At 33.6% G+C, this 12500-nt stretch overlaps 1 protein-coding gene across 1 annotated transcript in view; it reads left to right on the top strand.

The window, feature by feature from the left end:
- The window catches only part of LOC137634733 (rhodopsin-like), a 276550-nt gene that overhangs the window by 106667 nt on the left and 157383 nt on the right, over positions 1 to 12500 (top strand). The window lies entirely within an intron of this gene.

Below are 12500 nucleotides of genomic sequence, written 5' to 3'. Positions count from 1 at the left end.
AAAATTACGTGGTTTTGTATTTCAATGTCGAATTAATAGAATCTCCGTATAAAATATAATACTCATCCCAATGCGATTAGCACGTAAGTCTTTTCTACGTTCTATGAATGAAATGTCTGCCAATGACTAGACGTTTTAACTTTTCACAGGTAACTCAACACCTGAATATGTTTACATGCCATTTTTTTTTTTTTCGTTATCGCCCTCCCCTCGCACTGGTAACCTGTTATTGCCTGTGTGTGTTTGTGTCGATCTGTTTGAATTTTTGTGACCTTCTTACACTGCAACTGTTGCTATAAAAGCTCGCTGGCTGTTGAAATTAAGTTAGTTGCATTTATGCTGTCTCTTACTCTTCAAATAATTGCCCGCTCGCACACATCTTACCAGACTGAAATTTTATGTTTTGAGTTTAATGAAGCCAAATATATATTTTAGCATTTTCATTGACCAGTTGTGCACATTTTCCAAAATTTTTATAATGTACTAAAAAGCTTTTGAGTCTCTCTCTCTCTCTCTCTCTCTCTCTCTCTCTCTCTCTCTCTCTCTCTCTCTCTGGTATAAGGTTCGCTCTACCCAAGAGCAAATGGAGTCTCCTCGGGACGGGCAAAGTAGCCTAATCTTACATACGTAATTATGGGTACTTGAAAAAACTGATTCATCAAATTATAAATAATTGACAAAGTGATGGTTCAGAAATAGCGGCGTGACGAGGTGCTAGCTGACTTCTATTAATCCTTCTTTGAATGATTGAGACTTAACCTTGGATATTAGTTGTGTTTTATGTTGAAAAAAAAATGGCTTCATGGTTGGTTAACATAGAAATTATGCAAGTCCCATATGAAGATCTGTGAAGGAAAAAGATAGAATATTATTATTATTATTAAATGCTAAGCTACAACCCTAGTTGGAAAAGCAGGATGCTATAAGCCCAGGGACCCCAACAGGGAAAATAGCCCAGTGAGGAAAGGAAACAAGGAAAAATAAAATATTTTAAGAACAGTAAAAACATTGAAATAAATATTTCCTTTATAAACTATAAAAACTTCAACAAAACAAGAGGAAGAGAAACTAGATAGAACAGTGTGCCCAAGTGTACCCTCAAGCAAGACAACTCTAATGTGATTTTATTTTCACGTGTAGTACCACAGGAACACAGAAAAACCGTTCTTGTAGATGGCATCAGGGATGATTATATTAATTGAATGGCTTAGCTGTGCCCTGAATGTGTTAATGAAGAGTAATTAGCAAAGGAGGAATCTCTGTGAATGCAGAAAATAATTACTGAAATGGCAGCAGAACTTGAGCTGCGAGATTTGGTTATTACTGAATGCTGAGGCCTGCAGCTCTGTAGAGTCGGGCTTCACTCGTCGGGCTGATTAATAATACTGAATGCAAAGCCACGTTTACTAAGCGAGAGCTGGAACATTTTTTACGTGAGGAGCTACCTGGTGACTTAGCAGATTGGTCAGGGATCCTTAACCTGAGATTGAAGCATTTTAAGAAGAAATTTGTTCATTGGAAAAATCTTAAATGGATCGCAAAAAAAAAAAAAAAAAAAAAAAAAAAAAAAAAAAAAAAAAAAATTGATGAAGGTGTAATGAAGATGTCAACTGCTTAAAATGAAAATAAAAATGGAACGTACGTGGATAAAAAAAAAGCTCATTTAAAATCAGTTAAAATGGATTGCAAAAGAAAAAAAAAATTATGAAGGTGTAATGAAGACGTCCACGGCCTAAAATAAAAAAAAATGGAACTTACGTGGATAAAAAAGGCTCATTTAAAATCGGTTGAAATGGATTGCAAAAAAAAAAAAAAGTATTTGACAAGCTGTAATGAAGATGTCCACTACTTAAAAGGAAGAATAGAACTTGCGTAGATAAATAAGGCACAGTTAAAAAGAATCGCACAAAAGAAGTATTTGATGAAGCTTTTATGAAGATGTCCACTGCTTAAAATGAATAATTGAACTTAATTAGATAAACAAGGCTCAGTTAAAATCAGTTAAAATGGATCGCACAAAAAAGTATTTGATGAAGCTGTTATGAAGATGTCTACTGCTTAAAATGAACAATGGAACTCACATAGGTAAATAAGGCTCAGTTAAAATCAGTTAAAATGGATCGCACAAAAAAGTATTTGATGAAGCTGTTATGAAGATGTCTACTGCTTAAAATGAACAATGGAACTCACATAGGTAAATAAGGCTCAGTTAAAATCAGTTAAAATGAATTGCACAAATATATATATATATATATATATATATATATATATATATATATATATATATATATATATATATATATATATATATATATATATATATATATATATATATATATGAAGCTGTAGTGAAGATGTCCACTACTTAAGATGATGGATACAAATAACGTAGGTAAACAAGGCTGTTAAAATCAGTTAAAATGGATCGCACAAAAAAGTATTTGATGAAGCTGTTATGAAGATGTCTACTGCTTAAAATGAACAATGGAACTCACATAGGTAAATAAGGCTCAGTTAAAATCAGTTAAAATGAATTGCACAAATATATATATATATATATATATATATATATATATATATATATATATATATATATATATATATATATATATATATGAAGCTGTAGTGAAGATGTCCACTACTTAAGATGATGGATACAAATAAGGCTGTTAAAATCACCTAGTATAAAAGAGAGGATTTTTCTAATGGAACTATCAGAGATGAAGCAACGATTAAAATATATAGAATGGCTGAAGGAAGACGCAGTTACGAAGATTGGGGATCTTGAAATAAAGAATTTTGATTTGCAGTGTTTATTTTGGTGAGGATGTTGTGGTGAATGCAGTATTTTACAGGAATTGTTACTTGCTGTCAATCGCTAATGTAAAATAGAGGATAAGTATATTTTAGAAGTCTGCCGCAGGTAGACATTCCCATATATATATATATATATATATATATATATATATATATATATATATATATATATATATATATATATATATATATAAATATATATATATATATATATATATATATATATATATATTTTATATATTATATATTATATATATAAATGAAGAAGTGTTGATTTAAAAGCTCAAGATAGAGACGACTGGCGAAATCTATCAGAGGCCCTTTCGTCATTAGGCGCAGATGTTGATGATGATGATGGATATGTATATTGAAATATGGTTCGGTAATTCAAAAAGGCATTCATCATAATGAGGATAAAGTCACGTTACAATAGTGAGCGTGTAACATACGTGACAGATACCTTGTGGTTACTGACTTCTACTGTAAGAGATAATAGTCATATTGAGAAAGAATAGAAGTTCAAGGCGGATTGCAAAATCTGAGGTAAATGTACCGGTGCGACCATGGAACGAAAACCTGCTCTTCGGATTTCGTCAAATGTATAAACTTTTTAAGACAAAGCAAACGAGATATTGATCATATGGTGAATTCGAGATGTTGCATCTACAGGCTGCAAGTGTGCAAGAGTCCGTGCCTAGCCGTATGGGCCAGGTGATCTACAACAACAAGAATAAGATGCTGCAAAGATTTGAATGTGAAATTAAGGAGATAATTTGCTGAACTACAAATACAGATGAAGGATATTAGCGTTGAAGTGTTAATCGTCCCCCCCCCAAAAAAAAAAAAACTGATTAGATTACTAATAAGAAATCATATTATTCTATGAATTATGAAAACGTAGGACTAATTGCTTATGGTGCTGATTATCTTATGGCTACAAATACTTGATTAGAATATGGTAATATTTTCTTTTGATACCTCTATGGATTTAGTCAGTCATGAATAGAAAAGAAGAAAGAATTGCCCCCAGCCCCGGTCGTAGCGGGGTGCTAAGAATCTCCTGGTTTATAAATTGTATTACTCAGTGTACGTCATTTCTAAGATTGAGCCTTTGGAGGGTGTCTCACAGACGCCAAACCTTTTCGTGTGATATGGAACCAGATAAGCGAACCACATGAAATATCGAGGGAGTATATTCTCTATACTTGATTAAAGAGCCTACCGTATTAATTTTGGAGGATATTTTTTAAAATAATCAAAATGAGTAAATTCGTCCAAAGTCATCTATGCATCCTATCTATCACGGTGACAATTTCTACCGCAAAATATTAAGAAATAACGGAGATATGACGAATGTTAAAAACCCAACTCCCTCGGTTTTAAAAATTGTGGTGGGTATGTACCTTTGATTTGACATTGACCTTATTTTTGGAGGAATGATTTTTAAATTTACGAGAATTAGTAAATTCAACCAAATTCATCTATCTATCTCTACCTATTTGTCTCTCTCTCTCTCTCTCTCTCTCTCTCTCTCTCTCTCTCTCTCTCTCTCTCTCTCTATATATATATATATATATATATATAATATATGATATATATATGTATATGTATATGTATATGTATGTATGTATGTATATATATATATATATATATATATATATATATATATATATATATATATATATATATATATATATATATATATATATATATATATATATATATATATATATATATATATATATATATATATATATATATATATATATATATATATATACATATACACACAATGTATTTTTACACCAGACATATTTCATGCGAGAGAGAGAGAGAGAGAGAGAGAGAGAGAGAGAGAGAGAGAGAGAGAGAGAGAGAGACAGAGAGAGAGAGAGAGAGAGAGATGATGGTACATACGGTGCCATTCCCCCACGAGGCATATGCACTGTACTTCATTACGTAATCGGATTGTCGAATAAAAGTTTCTCAAATTCACCATTTCCTCGTCGTAGGAGACAAAGGATATCTTTTCACAAAGAATATTTAAGAGTTGTAATGACCCAACGGTTAAGGAACATTAAAATGTAGCTGGTTTAAAAAAAAGTTATTCAAAGAAGGACAAGGAGACAAGAGTTTAAATTCTCGTTAGTCAAAGAGCACAGCCGAGTATTTAGATGACTGACTTGGGAAAACTTCAAGTGTAGCTTAAGTTAATGGTCTTTTAAGACGGATTTTAATGGTGGTACGTTAGAAAAAAATAATGGTCTTTTAAGACAGCATTGAATACTGGTACGTTAGCAAAAATTCATGGTCTTTTAAGACACTTTTGAATGCTGGCGCGTTAGTAAAATTAATGAATTTTTTAAAGACAACTTTGAATGCTGGTACGTTAGCAGAAATTAACGTTCTTAAAAAAAAAAAAAAACTTTAAATGCTGGTACGCTAGCAAAATTTAATGTACTTTTAGGAAAACTTCGAATGCTGGCACAATAAAAAAATCTTTTGAGACACCATTGAATGTTGGCACGTTAGCAAAATTTAAAGGTCTTCAAAGACAACTATGAATGTCGGTACGTTAGCAAAATTAACAGTCTTTTAAGATTGTCGCAAACTAGATCTTTCATAGACGCTTTCAATCGCCCCACCTTCCCATTAGGGTATTTTCCCAGTCAACAATACGTTCATCTCAAGGTCTATATATGTTCAAATCTTCTAAATTCTAAGATTTAAGTCACTACTTAATAATTAGGTTTTATTATTATTATTATTATTATTATTATTATTATTATTATTATTATTATTATTATTATTATTATGATAATAATAATAATAATAATAATAATAATAATAATAATAATAATAATGATAATAATAATTATTATTATTATTATGATAATAATAATAATTGTTGTTATTATTATTATTATTATTATTATTATTATTATTATTGTTGTTATTATTATAGTTATTATTTTCATTATTGTTATTATTATTATTATTATTATTATTATTATTATTATTATTATTATTATTCATTTTTATTAATATTATTATTATTATTATCCTTATTCATATTCATATTCTTATTCTTATTCATATTATCTGTGAATACTTGCATTAATATCATGAAAATTGTGTCGCGAAGTCGCCTTTAATCATTTTTGTAGGAAAGAGGTAATAGTGCGTACATAAATAGTTTCAATTTAGTTACAAAACCTATGGGATTCGGTTGATTAATCATGTATCATTTGAAAGAACACTGAACAACTTCATAAAATATCCCTTTTCCAACAAGTTTAAAGTTTTCATTCTTATCCCTCCCAGAATTTAATTACCTTAAGTAAAAAGTAAGAATAACTTTTTTTGCATAAACTCCAAGATATCTAACCGCAACTTCCTTTGAGGAGTTAACCCTTTTATCCCCAGGCTATTTGGAACTTTCCAACCATTAACCCCCAGGGGTTATTTTTTTTTTCAAGCACATTTTGCAGTATATTTTTTTTTAAATTGCTCTAACAGCCTTAATTTTCGTCATAGAGAGGTCAGGTTGATCTCATTCTCTTACAAAATGCCTGAAATTTCTAAGACAATTATCAAAAATATGCAAAAAAAAGTTGTAAAAAGCAGTTTTTTGCAAGAACGTACCGGTACTTCCATTGCGGTAAAGGGATGTGTTTTGTGAAACGTACCAGTACGTCCTTTGGGGGTAAAAGAGTTAATAACCATTACATAAAGGACTACAAAAATAATCTAGGAGCCGTAGCAATGTCTAGGCGAAAAAACGTATGGGGTGAAAAGGTCCATCTAATTAGAACTATTTTTTTTTTCTTCAAGAGCCAGACTCTATACTTTGCTCTGAACAATTACTGGAAAATGAAAACAGGCGGGTATGTAGCCCTGGTATAAAAACTGATATAAAGATGAGAAAAATAATTCCAATACTAGGGACTCTCATTACAAATATCTTAAAAGGAATTGGTGTCATGTCTTCGCATTTTCAAATACTGTTTAGTCAGAAAGCATTAATATATTGTGAAATATGTAATATGTGTTAGGGTATGTAGCCATGGTATAAAAACTAGAATAAAGATGAGAACACAATTCCAATACTAGAATTATTTTAGAAACTGTTCAACATCCAGAAGTGTTTCACAATCGAAAATGTCTTTCATAAATTTTCTAAATTCGTGATTTAGAGTAAAGTTTATAGGTCCGAAGAATGCTGAGCTGTTGCTCAAAGGGATCTTATTTCTATGGGACCTTGAAAGTGAATATAGGTGTAATTATTCATTCATAGATTGCCTAAAGAATAAGTTACGAATGTGTATAGAAACCTCACTTGGGAGAGGAATGAGCAGTTACATGTAGAAAGAATAAAGAAGTATGAAAGAACAAGGGATCTTATTTCCATGGGCCCTCGAAAGTGTATTTAGATGTAATCATTGCGTCATAGATTGCCTAAAGAATTGGTTACGAATGTGTATAGAAACCTCACTTGGGAGAGGAAGGGAAGCAGTTACTGGTAGAAAGGATAAAGAAGTATGAAAGAACAAGGGATCTTATTTCCATGGGCCCTCGAAAGTGTATTTTGATGTAATCATTGCGTCATAGATTGCCTAAAGAATTATGTTAAGAATGTGTATAGAAATCTCACTTGGGAGACATAGGGGATCATTTACCGATAAAAAGGATAAAGAAGAGTATGATAGACAAGGGATCTTATTTCCATGGGCCCTCGAAAGTGTATTTAGATATAATCATTGCGTCATAGATTGCCTAAAGAATTATGTTAAGAATGTGTATAGAAATCTCACTTGGGAGACATAGGGGAGCAGTTACCGGTAGAAAGGATAAAGAAGTATGAAAGAACAAGGGCTCTTATTTCCAAGGGCCCTCGGAAGTGTATTTAGATGTAATCATTGCGTCATAGATTGCCTAAAGAATTAGTGACGAATGTGTATTGAAATCTCACTTGGGAGAGGAAGGGAAGCAGTTACTGGTAGAAAGAATAAAGAAGTATGAAAGAACAAGGGATCTTATTTCCACGGGCCCTCGAAAGTGTATTTAGATGTAATCATTGCGTCATATATTGCGTAAAGAATAAGTTACGAATGTGTATAGAAACCTCACTTGGGAGAGGAATGAGCAGTTACTGGTAGAAAGGATAAAGAAGTATGAAAGAACAAGGGATCTTATTTCCACGGGCCCTCGAAAGTGTATTTAGATGTAATCATTGCGTCATATATTGCGTAAAGAATAAGTTACGAATGTGTATAGAAACCTCACTTGGGAGAGGAATGAGCAGTTACTGGTAGAAAGGATAAAGAAATATGAAAGAACAAGGGATCTTATTTCCAAGGGCCCTCGAAAGTGTATTTAGATGTAATCATTGCGTCATATATTGCGTAAAGAATAAGTTACGAATGTGTATAGAAACCTCACTTGGGAGAGGAATGAGCAGTTACTGGTAGAAAGGATAAAGAAGTATGAAAGAACAAGGGATCTTATTTCCACGGGCCCTCGAAAGTGTATTTAGATGTAATCATTGCGTCATATATTGCGTAAAGAATAAGTTACGAATGTGTATAGAAACCTCACTTGGGAGAGGAATGAGCAGTTACTGGTAGAAAGGATAAAGAAATATGAAAGAACAAGGGATCTTATTTCCAAGGGCCCTCGAAAGTGTATTTAGATGTAATCATTGCGTCATATATTGCGTAAAGAATAAGTTACGAATGTGTATAGAAACCTCACTTGGGAGAGGAAGGGGAGCAGTTACTGGTAGAAAGGATAAAGAAGTATGAAAGAACAAGGGATCTTATTTCCACGGGCCCTCGAAAGTGTATTTAGATGTAACCATTGCGTCATAGATTGCTTAAAGAATAAGTTACGAATGTGTATAGAAACCTCACTTGGGAGAGGAATGAGCAGTTACTGGTAGAAAGGATAAAGAAGTATGAAAGAACAAGGGCTCTTATTTCCATGGGCCCTCGAAAGTGTATTTAGATGTAATCATTGCGTCATAGATTGCTTAAAGAATAAGTTACGAATGTGTATAGAAACCTCACTTGGGAGAGGAATGAGCAGTTACTGGTAGAAAGGATAAAGAAGTATGAAAGAACAAGGGCTCTTATTTCCATGGGCCCTCGAAAGTGTATTTAGATGTAATCATTGCGTCATAGATTGCCTAAAGAATTGGTTACGAATGTGTATAGAAACCTCACTTGGGAGAGGAAGGGAAGCAGTTACTGGTAGAAAGGATAAAGAAGTATGAAAGAACAAGGGATCTTATTTCCATGGGCCCTCGAAAGTGTATTTTGATGTAATCATTGCGTCATAGATTGCCTAAAGAATTATGTTAAGAATGTGTATAGAAATCTCACTTGGGAGACATAGGGGATCATTTACCGATAAAAAGGATAAAGAAGAGTATGATAGACAAGGGATCTTATTTCCATGGGCCCTCGAAAGTGTATTTAGATATAATCATTGCGTCATAGATTGCCTAAAGAATTATGTTAAGAATGTGTATAGAAATCTCACTTGGGAGACATAGGGGAGCAGTTACCGGTAGAAAGGATAAAGAAGTATGAAAGAACAAGGGCTCTTATTTCCAAGGGCCCTCGGAAGTGTATTTAGATGTAACCATTGCGTCATAGATTGCTTAAAGAAAAAGTTACGAATGTGTATAGAAACCTCACTTGGGAGAGGAAGGGAAGCAGTTACTGGTAGAAAGAATAAAGAAGTATGAAAGAACAAGGGATCTTATTTCCACGGGCCCTCGAAAGTGTATTTAGATGTAACCATTGCGTCATAGATTGCTTAAAGAAAAAGTTACGAATGTGTATAGAAACCTCACTTGGGAGAGGAAGGGAAGCAGTTACTGGTAGAAAGAATAAAGAAGTATGAAAGAACAAGGGATCTTATTTCCATGGGCCCTCGAAAGTGTATTTAGATGTAATCATTGCGTCATAGATTGCCTAAAGAATTATGTTACGAATGTGTATAGAAACCTCACTTGGGAGAGGAAGGGAAGCAGTTACTGGTAGAAAGAATAAAGAAGTATGAAAGAACAAGGGATCTTATTTCCATGGGCCCTCGAAAGTGTATTTAGATGTAATCATTGCGTCATAGATTGCCTAAAGAATTATGTTACGAATGTGTATTGAAATCTCACTTGGGAGAGGAAGGGAAGCAGTTACTGGTAGAAAGAATAAAGAAGTATGAAAGAACAAGGGATCTTATTTCCATGGGCCCTCGAAAGTGTATTTAGATGTAACCATTGCGTCATAGATTGCTTAAAGAATAAGTTACGAATGTGTATAGAAACCTCACTTGGGAGAGGAAGGGGAGCAGTTACTGGTAGAAAGGATAAAGAAGTATGAAAGAACAAGGGATCTTATTTCCATGGGCCCTCGAAAGTGTATTTAGATGTAATCATTGCGTCATAGATTGCCTAAAGAATTATGTTACGAATGTGTATAGAAACCTCACTTGGGAGAGGAAGGGAAGCAGTTACTGGTAGAAAGGATAAAGAAGTATGAAAGAACAAGGGATCTTATTTCCATGGGCCCTCGAAAGTGTATTTTGATGTAATCATTGCGTCATGGATTGCCTAAAGAATTATGTTAAGAATGTGTATAGAAATCTCACTTGGGAGACATAGGGGATCATTTACCGATAAAAAGGATAAAGAAGAGTATGATAGACAAGGGATCTTATTTCCATGGGCCCTCGAAAGTGTATTTAGATATAATCATTGCGTCATAGATTGCCTAAAGAATTATGTTAAGAATGTGTATAGAAATCTCACTTGGGAGACATAGGGGAGCAGTTACCGTTAGAAAGGATAAAGAAGAGTATAATAGACAAGGGATCTTACTTCCATGGGCCCTCGAAAGTGTATTTAGATGTAACCATTGCGTCATAGATTGCCTAAAGAATTAGTTACGAATGTGTATAGAAATCTCACTAGGGAGACATAGGGGAGCAGTTACCGGTAGAAAGGATAAAGAAGTATGATAGAACAAAAGTATAATTCTAATTGCGTGTATAAGAAACTGGACATTAGAAGTCTCCTACCCAAGTAATTTTTTTACATGGAGAGAATCGAATGCTTTAGATAACTTTGAAACAGGCGCTGATCTATTGAGTTCACGTTAGGTTGGCACTTCGTTGCTGCTGAGTTTGTTCTTTCAAGTATCCTTACAAAAGCAAAGCTGGTAATAACAACTCAATGTAATCAGCTTTTGGGCGAAATGACGGATCAATTATTAAACGTTTTTGCAGGTAGAGTACCGTAGGAGCGCAAAATAAATTGTACCCTTTAACGAGCCACTCCGTTATTGACATCTCGACATAACATAATTTGTCCTCAAACAATAAACACTTGTTTGTCTAAGAGATTAAGCTGACTTGACTCGAATGTTTGCGTTTTCAGTCGCACAAATTGATTTTAATCTTTTGCTCTTGAATGGATGAATATTACAATTAATACCCGGTATTATGTTTTCAATTAACTGTTGCTATGAGACCTGACTAATTAATTGAGTTAAAATGATCAGATTATTCTTTTATTCTTTCTGAAGTGTTGTATAATTACGCTTGTTTACATTTTCTTCAAGCCAACTGTTCTTAAAATATTTTATTTTTCCTTCTTCCTTTCCTCACTGGGCTATTTTCCCTGTTGGGGCCCCTAGGCTTATAGCATACTGCTTTTCCAACTAGGGTTGTACTTACCATTTAATGATGATAATAATAATATGCAAATGATATTTTCTTGTGATGGCCTATTGGTAACGTCCTTGCCTGGTGATCGCCAGACTGGGGTTCGAGTCACGCTCAAACTCGTTAGTTCCTTTGGTCGCTGCAACCTCACCATCCTGGTGAGCTAAGGATGGAGGGGGGGGGGTGTTGAGGGAGCCTATAGTGTACCTGATGATTCATCAGCAGCCATTACCTGGTCCTCCCTGGTTCTAGCTGTGGTGGAGAGGGGGCTTGGGCATTCTCCTGCTTGCTAGGGCAATGTCACTGTCCATTGCCTTTGCCATTCATGAGCGAAATTTAAACCTTTAGATATGTACAAGCCACTTTAATTATATATATGCACAAGTAACTCGTGTCCTGATATCAATGCCAGTTTTTTTTATTTATTTTTAAACGATTTCACTAAAGCATGAGAACCAATATATGTTTGTCTAAAGTATATTTACTTTTGTCTTTTCTTTTCTCTCTCTGGTCGAGTTGGAATTAGACTTTTCTTCAGGCGATGGTCATGTGGCTTAATTAATTGAGACTCTGTGCAAATTATTAGCTCGAGTTTATACAACTGTTTTTAAAGAGGGCTACAAGCAGCAATTTTTCATTTTTATTTTAATTTGAATGCAGTCAATTTTCTGTAGAGTAAAATATATTTATTTTCGACTGATAGTATAAGGAACTGATGTTTTCTAAAAGTACAAAGAAGTCTTAGACTGTATAATTATAAGAGACTGATTTTCAAGTACTTCATTTACAAGCTACTGATTTTCTTCAGTAGTACAAGCAACCAATTCCATAGTGTGTAATACAAGCCACTGATTTTCTAAGCCTTGAATACAGGGAACTGATTTTTTTCTACAGTTATTATATAGATGAATTTCAGTCTTCGGTAAACCCAATTGATTTCACACAGTTCCAAGTAT

The sequence above is a fragment of the Palaemon carinicauda genome, chromosome 3 (assembly GCF_036898095.1).
Source record: "Palaemon carinicauda isolate YSFRI2023 chromosome 3, ASM3689809v2, whole genome shotgun sequence".
Lineage (NCBI taxonomy): Eukaryota > Metazoa > Arthropoda > Malacostraca > Decapoda > Palaemonidae > Palaemon > Palaemon carinicauda.
This window is presented reverse-complemented; position numbering and strand designations above follow the sequence as displayed.